A 14,104-nucleotide genomic window follows, 5' to 3' on the forward strand; every position below is an offset into this window, starting at 1 on the left:
CACAAGAACTTTTATGAAAGAAAATGAAATGAAAATCCCCCAAAGCCAGCGCAGCAGCAAAGTAAGCAAATGCAAGAAAGCGAGTGTGTGTGTGTTGTTGGAACTTTGTGGCAACAATTAAATGCATTCGATAAAGCCAAAGACTAATACGACGTCCAGCACTAAGCCAGATTTGCCAAACCAAAGCAAAGCAAAAGTAACTTCAAGCAATTAGAAATTGCACTCTCTAAAGCAACGTTGACTACGTTGACCACATCACCGTGTGTAGTTTTCCACTCTTAAATATTTATAGTCGACAGCATCGAGGCATTAGAAGTGAAGCTCTCGCCTTCGCTCTGCCGCCAGTTAATAGCCAAACTAATAAAATAATAATTAAATGTGTCAAAGTTTTCGAACAGTAATTAATTATATATAATATATATATGTCTGTACGATATAACACACATGCCAACACACACACAGAGAGAGAGAGCAACAAAGCGAAGCGAAAGCGCCCAACTGCTGTGGCATAAGCCGAGGCTAAGCGCAAAACTTTCTTATTGGCTGGCACATTAAATGTTTAATGGGCGGCGTTGCTGACCAACTACCTGGACAACAGCAAAAGTAGTCGAATTCAGCGAGCGAGCGAGCAAAAGATACACAAACAAATACTTTTCTATGAAAGCGATAGTCTAAAAGTAAGCGAACTTAAAATGCTCTATTGAATGAATGAATGAGTGTTGAGTAAAAGATAAAGAGAACTTAACTGTTAAATAAAACAGAATTTAATATTATTAAACTACATTTATTTGTTTAAGCAACTCATAGTTTAATAAGTTTATTTAAACTCGCAAGTGAATACTTTTCTATGAAAGTGATAGGCAAAGAGTAATCTTAAGATACTATATTGAATGAATGAATGAGTGCTGAATGTGAGTAAAAGATACCTCAAACTTTGCTGATAATTACAGCAGCATTCACTATGAATAAAATGAATTTATTTGTTTTACAATTAGTAGTTAAATGACAGGCAATGAGAAACTCATAGTTTGTTAAGACACGCAAACAAATTCTAAAAAAAAAGATAGAGCAAGGTGAAGCTACTCTGTTCAATGAATGAATGAGTGTTGAATGTGAGTAAAAGACAGATAAAGTAAAGATGATAAATAAAACTTAATTTACTATTATTAAAACATGACATAAAATAGTTTTATTTGCTTCAAAAATAATACTTTTCTATAAAAACTATAGTCAAAGAGTATGGTGAAGATACTCTATGAATGAGTGTTGAATGTGAGTAAAAGATAGATAAAGGAAAGATGATAAATAAAACTTAATTTACTTTTATTAAAATGAATTTATTTGCTTCAAAATGAATAGTTTAGCAGGCAATGAGCAATTCATGCCTTACCAAAAACCCGCTCTCAAAAGTCCTATAAAGCGACTGCGCTCAAAAGTATGCAGCACAAATTTGAACAAATCTGATGGAATTCTCTTGCAAGCAGCAAAAGTATAGAGTACATAGCACACACACATGGTCAAAGCGAAATAAGTGAAAAGGTCAGTCGAGCAAAATTGTGTTGGCCCCAAAGTCGAAAGTTTTGTTAAGGTTACACCCAATCCATCAGTTAATAAATGTGACAAAATTGCGGTGGCAGCTAAGTAGAGCAAAGGCTTAAGCTATCCAGCAAAGCACATTGAAAAATAATAAATCATAAGAAATTGTTGTCCTTGTTGCTGTCGAGTGTATGTGTGTGTGTTTGTGTGTTTGTGTGTGGCAAAAACCAATTTCATGAGAACAGCGGTCGAGGCAACAGCAGCAACAACAGCAACAACAACGATGGCGATGGCAAAAGTTGAAGTCAACCATAAAGCGCACCTGTTCATGTGTGGCGAGCGAACACACACATACATATACACAAACCCAATACATACACACACTGACAAAGTGATGTGAAGAGCACATGGCAACAATTTGCTACGTGCTGAATGCGTTGCTGTAAACTATTTTGCTGCCAAATTTATTACAACTGCGCGCACACAGGCAAAAGATACGGAACAAGAAGCATTTTTACATGGGGCTACATGAATAGTTCAAGAGAGAGAGAGAAGAGAGAAAGAACAAACAATGGGGCGAGTGAATGGAAGGGAGAAGGACAGAGAGAGAGAGCGACAACACTTTTGGTGCGGCAAATGAGTTTAATCACCTTGCGAAAGTGCCGAGAAACATCGTCGACAAATTGAGATGCACATCCTGGCGGCGGCAGTTGACATAGTTTTTAAGACGCTCTAATTGAAGTGTTGCTTAAACAAAAGCAAAACTTAAATTGCTGTGAAATTGTCTGTATGCATTCCCCTCATCCCTTTTCTCATCGTCATCGTCTTTGCTTCTTTGCCATCGTTACTCACTCAGCTCGAAGATGCATTCCACACACATACAAAAAAAGAACGAGATGAAAATGGCAAACGTTTGCCACTTGCCTCCCATGCTTAAACACTTTGCGGCAAGCAAGTGCAGCAATGTCGCGTCGCGTCGCGTCGCGTTGCGTCGCCAACTTGCAACATTTATGGCATCGGCAACGCTGCTTAACTGCTTGGAGAGCACTTGGCGTGCAACGCTTTGACCAAGAGCCGGGTGACAAGCCAGGCGCTTTGTGGCTGTCAAGTGGCCTCCTTCACTCGCTCTCTCTCTCTCTCTCCTTCTCTGCTCAACTCTCTCCTCTTTGGTTCTTTATTTTTTCGGCTGCGACTTCGACTCCACACATAAGTGCACTTCACAGTCGCCCACTCTGAGAGGCAGGGTTGCCTTCACAATGACACTGCAACAATGTTTCGCTTTGCCGTTTAAAGCGTTATCGAAAATAGCAATACAAACAAAATTTAGCCAATTTATTTATTTATTGTTCAACAAACAAAGCTTTTCCTTTCTGTTTAATTGCGTATAATGAAACTGCTTTATTCAAAGGGCGAAGAAATTCTATTTCAACTTTAATATCCGATTTAAAGCAGTTAGAATTATGAAATTTTGAAAAACTTAGCCTTATTGCACTATTAAATTGCTCAAATTGCAACCTCCTAGGTCTTACACTTTAGACTACGCATTTATATTTGAGTTAGTCTAATATAATAACTTGTACATATAAAGAAAGGTTTTGAGAAACCCTGTCTTATTGCACTATAAAATTGCTTTAGCTATATTAGAGCTCTTACTATTTTGGGTACGAGTTGATAGATAGTCTTAAAAATCCGAAATTTAATATAGATATTTTTTATTACACATTTCAATTGTTGTGTATACAAAAAATGCAGCCTTGTCTTGTTTTAACTATCTTGTTTAAAAGTTGCAGCCTTCTGGCTCTTACCATTTGAGGTTAGAGTTGATAGATGCTGTATATTTAAATACAGATACGGATTCAGATGTATATATGTATATATAGATACATATAACATAGATATATACTTACATTGTATATTCAAACTGTTGTGTTAAAAAAAAAACATTCAGCCTTCTAGCTCTTACCGCTTAGACTGTACCTTAAAATTTTAGGCAGTCATTCAGGAAAAACTTTTCTATACTTGCATATATTGAATTCTTGAAAAACCTATCCTTATTGCACATTAAATAGTCAAATTATGTTGTGTAGAAATTGCAGCCTTCTTGGTCTTACCATTTGAGGTGAGAGTTGATAGTTCAGCCAGACAATCAGAACAAGTAGTTTTGTATATTTAGATCAGATACAGATATAGATATATATATACATATATAGATAGATACTTACATTGTTTATTCAAACTGTTGTGAAAAAAACGTGCAGACTTCTAACTCTTACATTTCAAGTTGGGAAGCGATAGTTTTGTCAATCAGCCTGTCATTTAATACACACATTTTGCAAAATACAGATTAAAGCTGTTTTCGAGAGGGTGTCCTTGACACAAATTGTTGTGCTCACACATTTTAAACGAATTAAAATTGCGAGAATCGGATATGCTTACAGCGTGAATCAAAAGGTTTAACTTGGCTGCCAAGCAGCAGTAGCAGCGCCTGTGGTAAAAGTTGCATCAATATCACACAGACACACACACACACACACACACACGCATGGCAAATTCTCTAGACTTTTACATTTTTTTTACGCGCGTAACTGATATGGAAGATACTTTCACATACTCACACACGCCTGGCACTCTCTAAACTGCTTAAAATATTTTGTTGAAGCTCAGCTCAGTAACAAAACCAATGAAAACCTAAAAGTTAACCCGACTCTTCTACTCCATCTCCTCGGCGCTTCAAACGATTTAAAAAAAAAGAAAAACTGAAACGAGCAAACGAGAGTATCGCTTTCATATGCCAACACACATACAGTGCTGCAACTGTGTGTGTGATGTGTTGATGTTGCTGTTGCTGTGTGTCGATGTATCTTTCACTTTCCTGCATGCGGCAATGAACCGTGAAACCGTAAAATGTTATGTCCTGAAAATCTGAAATTTTTAGCGCGCTTCAAAGCGTTGTGTTCGTTATATGCCGTCTCTTTCTACCCCTCCTCCCCCTCCTCCGCCACCATCATCACCAAACTCGATTTCTGATGCTGTTGGCTGCCAATAATGCTGCAGCAGCTAGAGTCGGTGGCAATGACTTGATGTGTGGCAACATCTATGTATGTCGCCACATCGACACAGGTAAAAACGTTGTCTACGTTGTCCTTGCTTGGCATCTCCATTGGGTTGTTGCTTGCTCGATTGGCTGCATATAGATCATAAGAGCGTGTCAGCGAAATTAACGTGTTGATAAAGTAAAGCTAATAAATCGACAACAGCGACAATATTATTATTCATGGCAGCGAAATAAAGCAAGCATTTAAATAAGTGAAGTAAAAAATTGTAATATAAATAATAATTTGCTCATAATAACAAGTTAGAAAGATCTAAATCTTATTTATACGGTTATTCAGTCTGGAGAAGCCGATTTAACTTGGAAAACCCTAAATTATTGCACCTTGAAATTTGATTGAACTATTTTGTAGTACTATTTAATTTAAAAAATATATATATAAACAATATGTACTAAATTTTCTGTAATGAATAGAAATAAAAAGTACCACAAGCACACATTTTGCTAAAAAATATTAAATTTTAATAAGTAAATTAATGAGTTTTCTTACCAAGTGCTAAAAATAAATTAATGAGTTTTATTACTAATACCAAAATCAAAAGTTGTAGTAATAAAATATTCAAAACTAAAATGTGTTGTGTATAAACAAACTAAAATAATTTAAATTAATAATTGAAAAAGAAGGCAACGAAATAATTTCACTCACAAATTGTACATAAAATTTACTAAAATTTGAATAAAATAACTAAAAATAATACAAATTCATAATTTCCAAATAAAAATCTTAAGTTATTAACTAAAATATATTTTTTTACCTATACTTCATGCAATATAAATAATCTTTTTGCATTTCAATTATATTAAAAAACAAAGTTAACTTTTATTTATTATGCAACTTAAAATTCAAATATCTAAACAACTTTAAATATTCATCATCCTATAAAAATCTTTTACATTTCCTTTACAAATTTCGTTATAATAAAATTGGCTTTTTATTGTAAAAATTGCAAATTACTAACTAAAATAAATAGTTATATTTTTACATATAAAATAAATATAAATATTCTTTTTCGTATTTCAATCATACTTTAAAGAAAACTTACCTTTTTATTTATTTCACTATTTAAAATTCAAATATCCTAAAAACTTTAAATATTCATCGTCCTATAATTGCTTCACAAATTTAGTTACAATAAAATTGGGTTTCCCAAAAAAAATTGTAAGTTACTCACTAAAATAAATACTTATTTTTTTAGATATACTTCATGCATTATAAATATTCTTTTTCGCATTTTAATTACATTTTAAAGGAAATTTATCTTTGATTTATTATGCCATTTACAAATGCTCACTTTATGTGATATAAATAATCTTTTTTCGTATTTCAATTTTATTTTAAAGACAATTTAAGTATAATATATTATGCTTCTTAAAATTGAAATATCTAAACAACTTCAAATATTCATCATCCTATAAAAATCAAATTCACAAATTTCGTTACAATAAAATTGGCTTTTCATTGTAAAAATTTTAAGTTACTAACTACTAAAATAAATAGTTATTTTTTTTACATATACTTCATGCAATATAAAAATTCTTTTTCGTATTTTACTTACAATATATTTTAAAGAAAATTTAACTTTTATTTATTATGCAATTTAAAATTTAAATATCTAAACAACTTCAAATCTCTGGCATTTCCTTCACAAATTTCGTTACAATAAAATTGGCTTTTCAAACTGAAATCCGTTATAAAAACATTTTGATCAGCATTTTGGTTACTCAAATCGTAAGCATCACTTTAGCTGAGCCACTTAAACTTGCTGCTTTGAAATTGAAGTCCAGGGTATTTTACATGCTTAACCGCACTAACTTTTAACTTTGCTTCAGCTTCAGTTGGCTAAAGTTAACTTAAAGCTATTAGCTCTGGAGCTAAGCTCACATGTGAAGGTCTTTTGGCTTATGTATTGAATAACATTGCCTATCTCGCTTCCTTTTCCACCTGTCTCCCTTTCTCTTACTCACTCTCTCTCATTTTCTGCTGTTACATTTACTTGCATGCGGAGCATTTGGTCATGCAATTTAGCTCTTATCATTGCTTTATTACCATAGCATGCTCACGTGTGCCAGAGTCAGAGTTGAATGGACTTTAAGTTTATTTTCATTCCCAGAGAATTTTGCAGTGTAACAAAGTTTTATTTATAAATGACGCTTGATAAATTTTGTGGCTATTGATAGGCAGACAGCACTTAGGCCTTATACATTTATAATGCGGCGATTGAAATTTATTTCGAATAACAAACTTCTCTCTCTCTCTCTCTCTCTTAAAGACATCACACGCATAAAACTTGTCGGAGTGAGAAAGTAAAAGAAGAAGAAGCAGAAGAAGAAAGATGCACTCGAACGAGAAAAAGCAAATCCCTTTGAGTGGAAGGAACCGCAGGGCAAGTTGAGAGTTCCTTGGTTGGTTGCCTTGGTTGGTGGGTTTTTCTGGGGTGTTTGCTATTGCTGTTGGCCAAGTTTTGCACAGAAAGCAACAGCCAGCACTTAATTTACGAATAAACGCGCATAATTTTATATCTATACAAGACTTTCAGACCGACTTCGCTTCCCTCCTGCTGGCATCGTTGCCTAAGTTTTTGGCATATGAAAAGGTTGCCAACGTGGCGCGTTATAATAATTTTTCAAACTACGTATGCGTGTATGTGTGTATCGGTGTGTGTGTGTGTGTGTTGCGGGTAGTTGAAAAGTTTTTAACCAATGTCTACTTGTGGCAGCCGCACAAAACTCCTCAAGGTGTGCGTGGCACGCAGCAGCAACCGAGCGTTGAACGCCTCCTGTCTGTCCTGACTGCTGGTCTTTTGTGGAAGTTTCAACCAGCGCCTTGGCTTGCCTTCCTATATGCTAAAACTTAAGCTAAACTCGTGCACACATACACACACCCATACACACACACATATCTACACCTGAAGTTAGCTGCAGCTGCACGCATGCGAAACCCTTTTTCGCATGTGCTAAAGTTTTTGGCCAAAGTTTTCTCCTACCCAAAAATTGTTGATGATGAAAATGCGCGCGAGAAACGCGCGCGGAGGCAAAGTGCGCGTTGAACCGCAACCAACTAAAGCGCGAAAAGCACAAGCAACAACAACAACAACTAAAACAACAACAAATCAAGCAACAACAGCGCTAATAGCTAGAGTAAAAAAAAACTTACTAAAACGACATCGAAATGAAAAATGCAATGTATAATAATAAAAAGCTGGTTAACCATGGCATACTCTTAAGAACTGATTATGTGCCGCCAAGATTTATGCCCCGAAAAAGTTGTTAATTAAACATATTAAAGCAGACATCAAATTGATCGCGATATTACATTATTTTTTAATTACTTATTAACGCAAAGCGTGCAAAGCTTGTTTCACAAGTTTCTCTTTTCTTGCTTTGACTAGAGTTTTAGAAAGTTGCAACTACATTTACGTTGCTGCGTTTTATCCTTTTAGTAAATGGTTAGGGAGGTTTGCCGTCTTTAAATTAATGTAAAAGAATATTTTTCTCTGAAGTTTTCTATTCTTTACTTCTGCCATTAGAATATTAACTGTGCATTTCATATAATTAGTTGCAATTAGATAATTAGATACATATTAACAACGACTAAAGTATTGCTCTCAAGTTTTTTAGTCAGTGCAATTCAACTTGATTGTATGAAGCGAATCTTTAATAAAATTGTAGTACAAATAATTACAGTTTATTATATAATAGAATGTTTCATATATTACAATAATGTTAATCCGCTTCACTCTGTCTTATTTCATTGCAATAAAGAATTGCATAGCTGAAGTAAATAGAATATAAAAGATCATTTAAAATTAATGAATATTCTTACTGAATACTTGCATAGTTTGAATATGAATATTCATTGAATGCAATGCAGAAAATTCGGTTTAAATGTCCATCGTTTATCGGTTATATTTCAGTAATTTTCCAAGCACTTGCAATTAGTTAAATAATGATTATTATACTGTCCACAAATTTCCTAACAATTTTCTAACGTGTACCAGATATATTTTAAGCATTTTCCCAGCTTTTTCGTCAAATTGTGAATAATATTAGGTTGTTTGGTAATGACATACCGGCTAAAGCTGAGGTCTTCGGCTCATTCATTAGATAAAATTCATTAATTTCCAGAGCATTTGCAATTCGTTGTCAGCTCAAACTTCAACTTAATACAGTCTTGGTTGAGTAACACTTGAGTGTGCGCTGCGTTGCTGTCGCGCTTGTTTTGTGTATGAGAGTGTGTTAGTGTGTGTGTGAGTGTGTTTATGTGTATGTATTTCCTTACGGAAGAGTCAAAGACGTTTGATACTTGACTGATAGACTTGTTGGATGTGTTGACAGCTTTGGCGCTGCAGTAAAAGTAACCAAAGCCAAGTAATATTTTTTTTAGCGTAACTCAAACTATTAAAAGGCAAGGGAGAGAAAAATATATGGGAATTGTTAACTGGTGAGTTGACTGGAGAGTTTTATGGCACATGGTCGTCGTATCAATATCAATTTGATTACATCCATCACTCAATTAAAAGCATTATGCAAAGCACATAAACCAAGCCTGACATGTCAGGGGATTTCGATTTGGCTGAGAGTCAGTTGAATGTTGAATGTGGCCAGCCGAGTTTCCCTTTCCCATTGGACCAATCAGGCAGCTGTCAGCAATGACAAGCCAACTGTGCGAGAGAGAGAGAGAGGGAGAGAGAGATTAAAATGGCCGTGGGGCGCAGAAATAAGAAAACAAGACAAGAGTCAGAATCAGAATCAGAAAGAAAGACTCATTGGACATGTGTCAAGCACAGAGAGAAGAGAAAAGAGGAGGAAAGTAGTTTCAACGTCAATTAGATGATGTTTACTGCATTTGCCACAAATTGACAAACTCGTCGCTGCGGCATAAAGGGAACTTGGGGACTTGCCACACACACACAAACACACAAGCACACACACACACAGAGCCCACTCAGAGAGACTCAGACAAAACAAAATGTATAAAAATATGTAGAACAAATAAAAATTCAAAGCAAAGAAATATGCCAAACGTTGCTGTTGATGTTGCTTTTGTTGGTTTGCGGCTGTGTTCAATGCTGTTGACGTTATCAAAAGTTGTGGGCAACCCACACACACACAACAAAGCAACGGCAACAGAGTAAAGAAAAGAAGTCAAGAAAAGCAACCAAAAAAAAAAGAAGAAATCAAGCGAGTCATGAAAAAGGATACAAGTAATTTGCTAGAGGCAACGTGGGCAGGAGCGGAAGTTAACATTGAAAAGGATTACCGCGAGGCAGCTCACCTCTGCCCCCCTTCCTTTACTCCCCACACAAACTGTCTCTCTCTCTGCAAATGTGTGCGTGTGTTGAGTGTGTCCTGGTTCGGGGACATTCAATGTGGCCCTGGGGTCCAACGCTGACTGCGTTTTCATGATTATTTTCTTCGTTTCTTTTTTTCCAGGTAAAAAGTCAAAGATTTTTAGTTGACTGAATTTTGCGATTTCACCTCATTTTCTCTACCATCTCACTCTTTCGCTCTCTCTTTCTGTGTTGTTTTTTTGCTCTTTGTCTTTTGGTTGAGCAGTTGGCAAATTGAAATTTGCATTTTGATTAGCTTCGGCTACAGTTTCAGGACTCTGGCCAATAAATGTGTGAGAGGCACTCTGAGGTGCGCTTTCCATTTGCATTTACGACCACCGCACAATGTGTTAGTGTGTGTCTTAGTGTATGTGTGTATGTGTGTGTGTGTGTGTGTGGGTGTGTATAATGACTTAATAATCCTGTGCACAAAGTCCTTTTGCAAATTATGACATTTACGTACTAATTTCCTTCCTAAATGCGTTTGGCGACAATCAGGCTGCTCCTTTTGCTGCTCAGCCTCTCTCTCTCTCTCTCTCTCTCTCTATAACGGGCATAAGTTGTTAACTTAAGCTTTTTTGCCACATACATAAAGTTTTACACACACCCGCCACACCGCCAACTTTTTGGCCAGCTCCTTTGCTGTGGCTCTTTCTCTCTCTGTGTGTGTGTGCTTCCTGTTACAATTTTATATATGTGTGTGTGTGTGTGTGTGTTCTAGGGGCTTCTGGTTGAAGTCCAGGCGGAAGGAAATGAGAAATTTTAAGTGAACTAGATTTTTGGTCTGTTTGCTGGCTTTGTTTGCCAGCGCCATTAACAACAACAAGAGGAACAACAACAACAACAGCAGCAGCAACTGCCAACACATGTTAGAGTGTACTCTAGTGTGTTGGCCATGTGTCTCGATTTCTGTTTGCGGCTGCCTGCCCAGGTTACGTATACGCCACACTCGACCATCAGAGATACCTCAAAAACGCTTTCCTTCCCTTCCCCTTCCCTTTTCTTGCACTTGCAAGTGGCATTTGGGTGACTGGGCAACTGCCTGCCTGAATGTCTGAATGCCTGACGATCCGTCGAGTGTCTGCCGACGGCGCCGCCTAGCCCCGAGAGTGCTGGGATTAACCTTGCTTCCATGCGATGCGGTGTGCCCAAAATCGTTTGGCCAAAGCCAAAAAGCTAAGCTCGTAAAATGCAGCTCGCCTTCAACCAAACAATTTTTGGACAGGGGAGACAGGCTTATTAACTGAAGCATGTTGCAGTGGCAACTCCAAATGCACAAGCATGCGCTTAAAAGAACTGCAGAAATTGCTTAAATTTTGTGCAATTTGCGCAATTCAATTAACGCTCTAATTTAATTTATTTCAGCTGCAAAATGTTGCAGGCAAACACAGCAAGCAAAAAGTGGTTTATTTCGAGAGTTGGTTGACAAAAACTGCAAACCGAAAAAAATTATTAGTATATAAAAGGCAAAAGTCGTGATTCAAGGTGCATTAAGAATTAAATAACGAATTTTTTTGTCCCATTATTTAATATTTAATTTGTTGCTTTCAAAATCTTAATTCAAGTTGAAGAATTGAACAACTATTTTGTTGTATTTCGTTATTAAATATTTAAATTCTAATTTTCAAAATCTATATTCAATTTTTTGTATTCCATTATTAAATATATTTTAAATTTTCATATATTCTTATTTTAAATTTCCAATTATGAAATAAAATTTTCTATTTAAAAAAAGATTTTTCTTACATTTCGCAATAATATTTCTAATCGCAATATATATTATAGAAGACTTCAGTTATAGAGTTGATAAGATTTTAATTTTTATAGAAAGATTGTATAAGTTAGTGAGTTATTATCATTAATATGTTATGTTTTTTATGTAAGTAAGAAAGAGTTGATAATAACACTAGCTCATTTCTAAACCATTGACTGCAGAGGTTTTCTTAATCGTCCATTTTAATATAACATTTGCGCTTGTCATTGATAGTAAATCAAATTTTATTAGACTGTTTTTTATGCTTGCAATTCTTATTACAAGAAACTTCATTAAATTCTTATTAAATTAAGTTTCCTATTAACAAATGATTTTTCTTATATTTCGGATAATATTTCTAATCGCAATATATATTTTAGAAGACTTAAGCTATAAAGTCGATTTGATTTTAATTTTTATAGAATGTTTGTATAAGTTAGTGAGTTATTATCATTAATACATAAGGAAATATTATTTGTTTAATAAAAGTAATAAAGAGTTTACAATAACACTAGCTTATTTCTAAAGCATTAACTGCAAAGCTCTTCTAAGTCGTCCATTTTAATATAAAATTTGCGCTTGCCATTGATAGTAAATCAAATTTTATTAGAATGTTTTTTTATGCTTGCAATTCTTATTAAAATAAACTTCATTAAATTGTTATTATGCTCTTTATTAAAATGATACGCTGTAAGCTGAGAGCTCAAAAATTGTACTCATTACGAACCATTTAGCACTGAGTATTGAAGTGCAAATATTTGCTTAGCCTCCAATTAGCCCTCACAGCAAAGTTATGAATTCGGTTCAACAAATTTTCGGCCACGAGTGAGAGACAGAGAAAGGGTGAGAAAGACAGAGAGAGATTCTGATTTTGGCACGCATTTTAAGGGACGAGAGAATTCGTCGTATTTGTTTGTATTTATAAATTTATTTGCTTTTATTTACTGCGGCTTCTGTTGCTGCTGTTTTGCTCATTAATTTGGCAATTTGTATGCAAAATGCACACACAGCACACACAAAACAGCCACGCCCCCTAGAAAAACGTTGGCGCCCACTCACTGTCATTGCCATTGTCTGGTGTAATTAGAAGCATGTTAATGAATTTCATTTGTCGACGCTTTTGCTTTTTATTCCATTTGTTCTCCAACCACTTTCGCCTTCGTTGCGTATACGTAATATATATAGAGTATTCTTTTTTTTTTTTTTTTTTTGTATTTATTTATTTAGCCAGCGGCTGCATGTATCTTTTGTGCACGCTCAAGAGTGATAGTTATTTAATTTTTAATTACTTATGAGGGCAATGCGAGTGTTTGAATAGTCCAATGAATGAATGAATGCATTTAAATTGTGCATTCAAATGCGAAATTAAATTTGTTGCCCTTGTCAATGATTAAGTTTGTTCCGCCACATGTATATATTATATTTAATTTTGTATTACTCTTTTTTTGCATTATTACTATTTACTTTTTTTTGTCACAGTACTTGTCTTTGGCAATTAATTGTTTAATTTGGTTATTTGTGAATTAATGATGTGTTTTTCATATGTCATTGCACATTTGCTCACGTCGCAATACCCTGTAAAAAGTGCAGTTCAGTGTTGTTTGAATATGAGACTGTGTAAATTGTAGTAATACATTTTTTAATTTAATTTACTTTTAAATATATTATTTTCTATGGTATCATTTAGTCGTGATATTCAATCGCTTTTCAGCTTCTGTTAATTTCGTATTTTAAATTACAAATACCGTTAAGCATTCATTTCAATTATGCAGATAAGCGCAAATGTAATGAAAGTTGAACAAGCGGATTAATACGAACGCGAAAAAATGGTAGTAGATATAAAAAAAAACTGGCTTAAAGTCAATTTAATGAGTTATAAAATGCACAAGTTGTGTGACAGTTAGCCTCAATTTGATGCTCCAATAACATGGCATATAAAGAACTGAACCGTTAAGCCGATGCCACATTTATGCGCCGATTATTGTGTTGCAAAAACATAAGCCGCAAAGCGAAATGATTATTTAAAGCAAAGTTTTTATACCCGCTACTCCTAGTGAAGAACTATAGTCTTTTGGTTCCTGATTTGATTGTGATGAGATAATTATTGAGGAAGTTATTGAGGAATATATTTTGTGTGAATGTAATAGAATATTGATATACCAAATATACCTTTATGGTATATTTTGAATGTAATAGTATATTTATTGAATATACCAAATAAATCCTTCGGTATATTTAAATATTTGTTGGTATATTAATTAGGTATATTTTTGAAAGTAGTAGTATGTTGATATACCAAATACAGCATTCGATATATTTTAGATTCCTTTTCGGTATATGGATTAGATATATTTTAAGAGTTTTACTTTATGG

This window comes from Drosophila nasuta, chromosome 2L, assembly GCF_023558535.2.
Source record: "Drosophila nasuta strain 15112-1781.00 chromosome 2L, ASM2355853v1, whole genome shotgun sequence".
Lineage (NCBI taxonomy): Eukaryota > Metazoa > Arthropoda > Insecta > Diptera > Drosophilidae > Drosophila > Drosophila nasuta.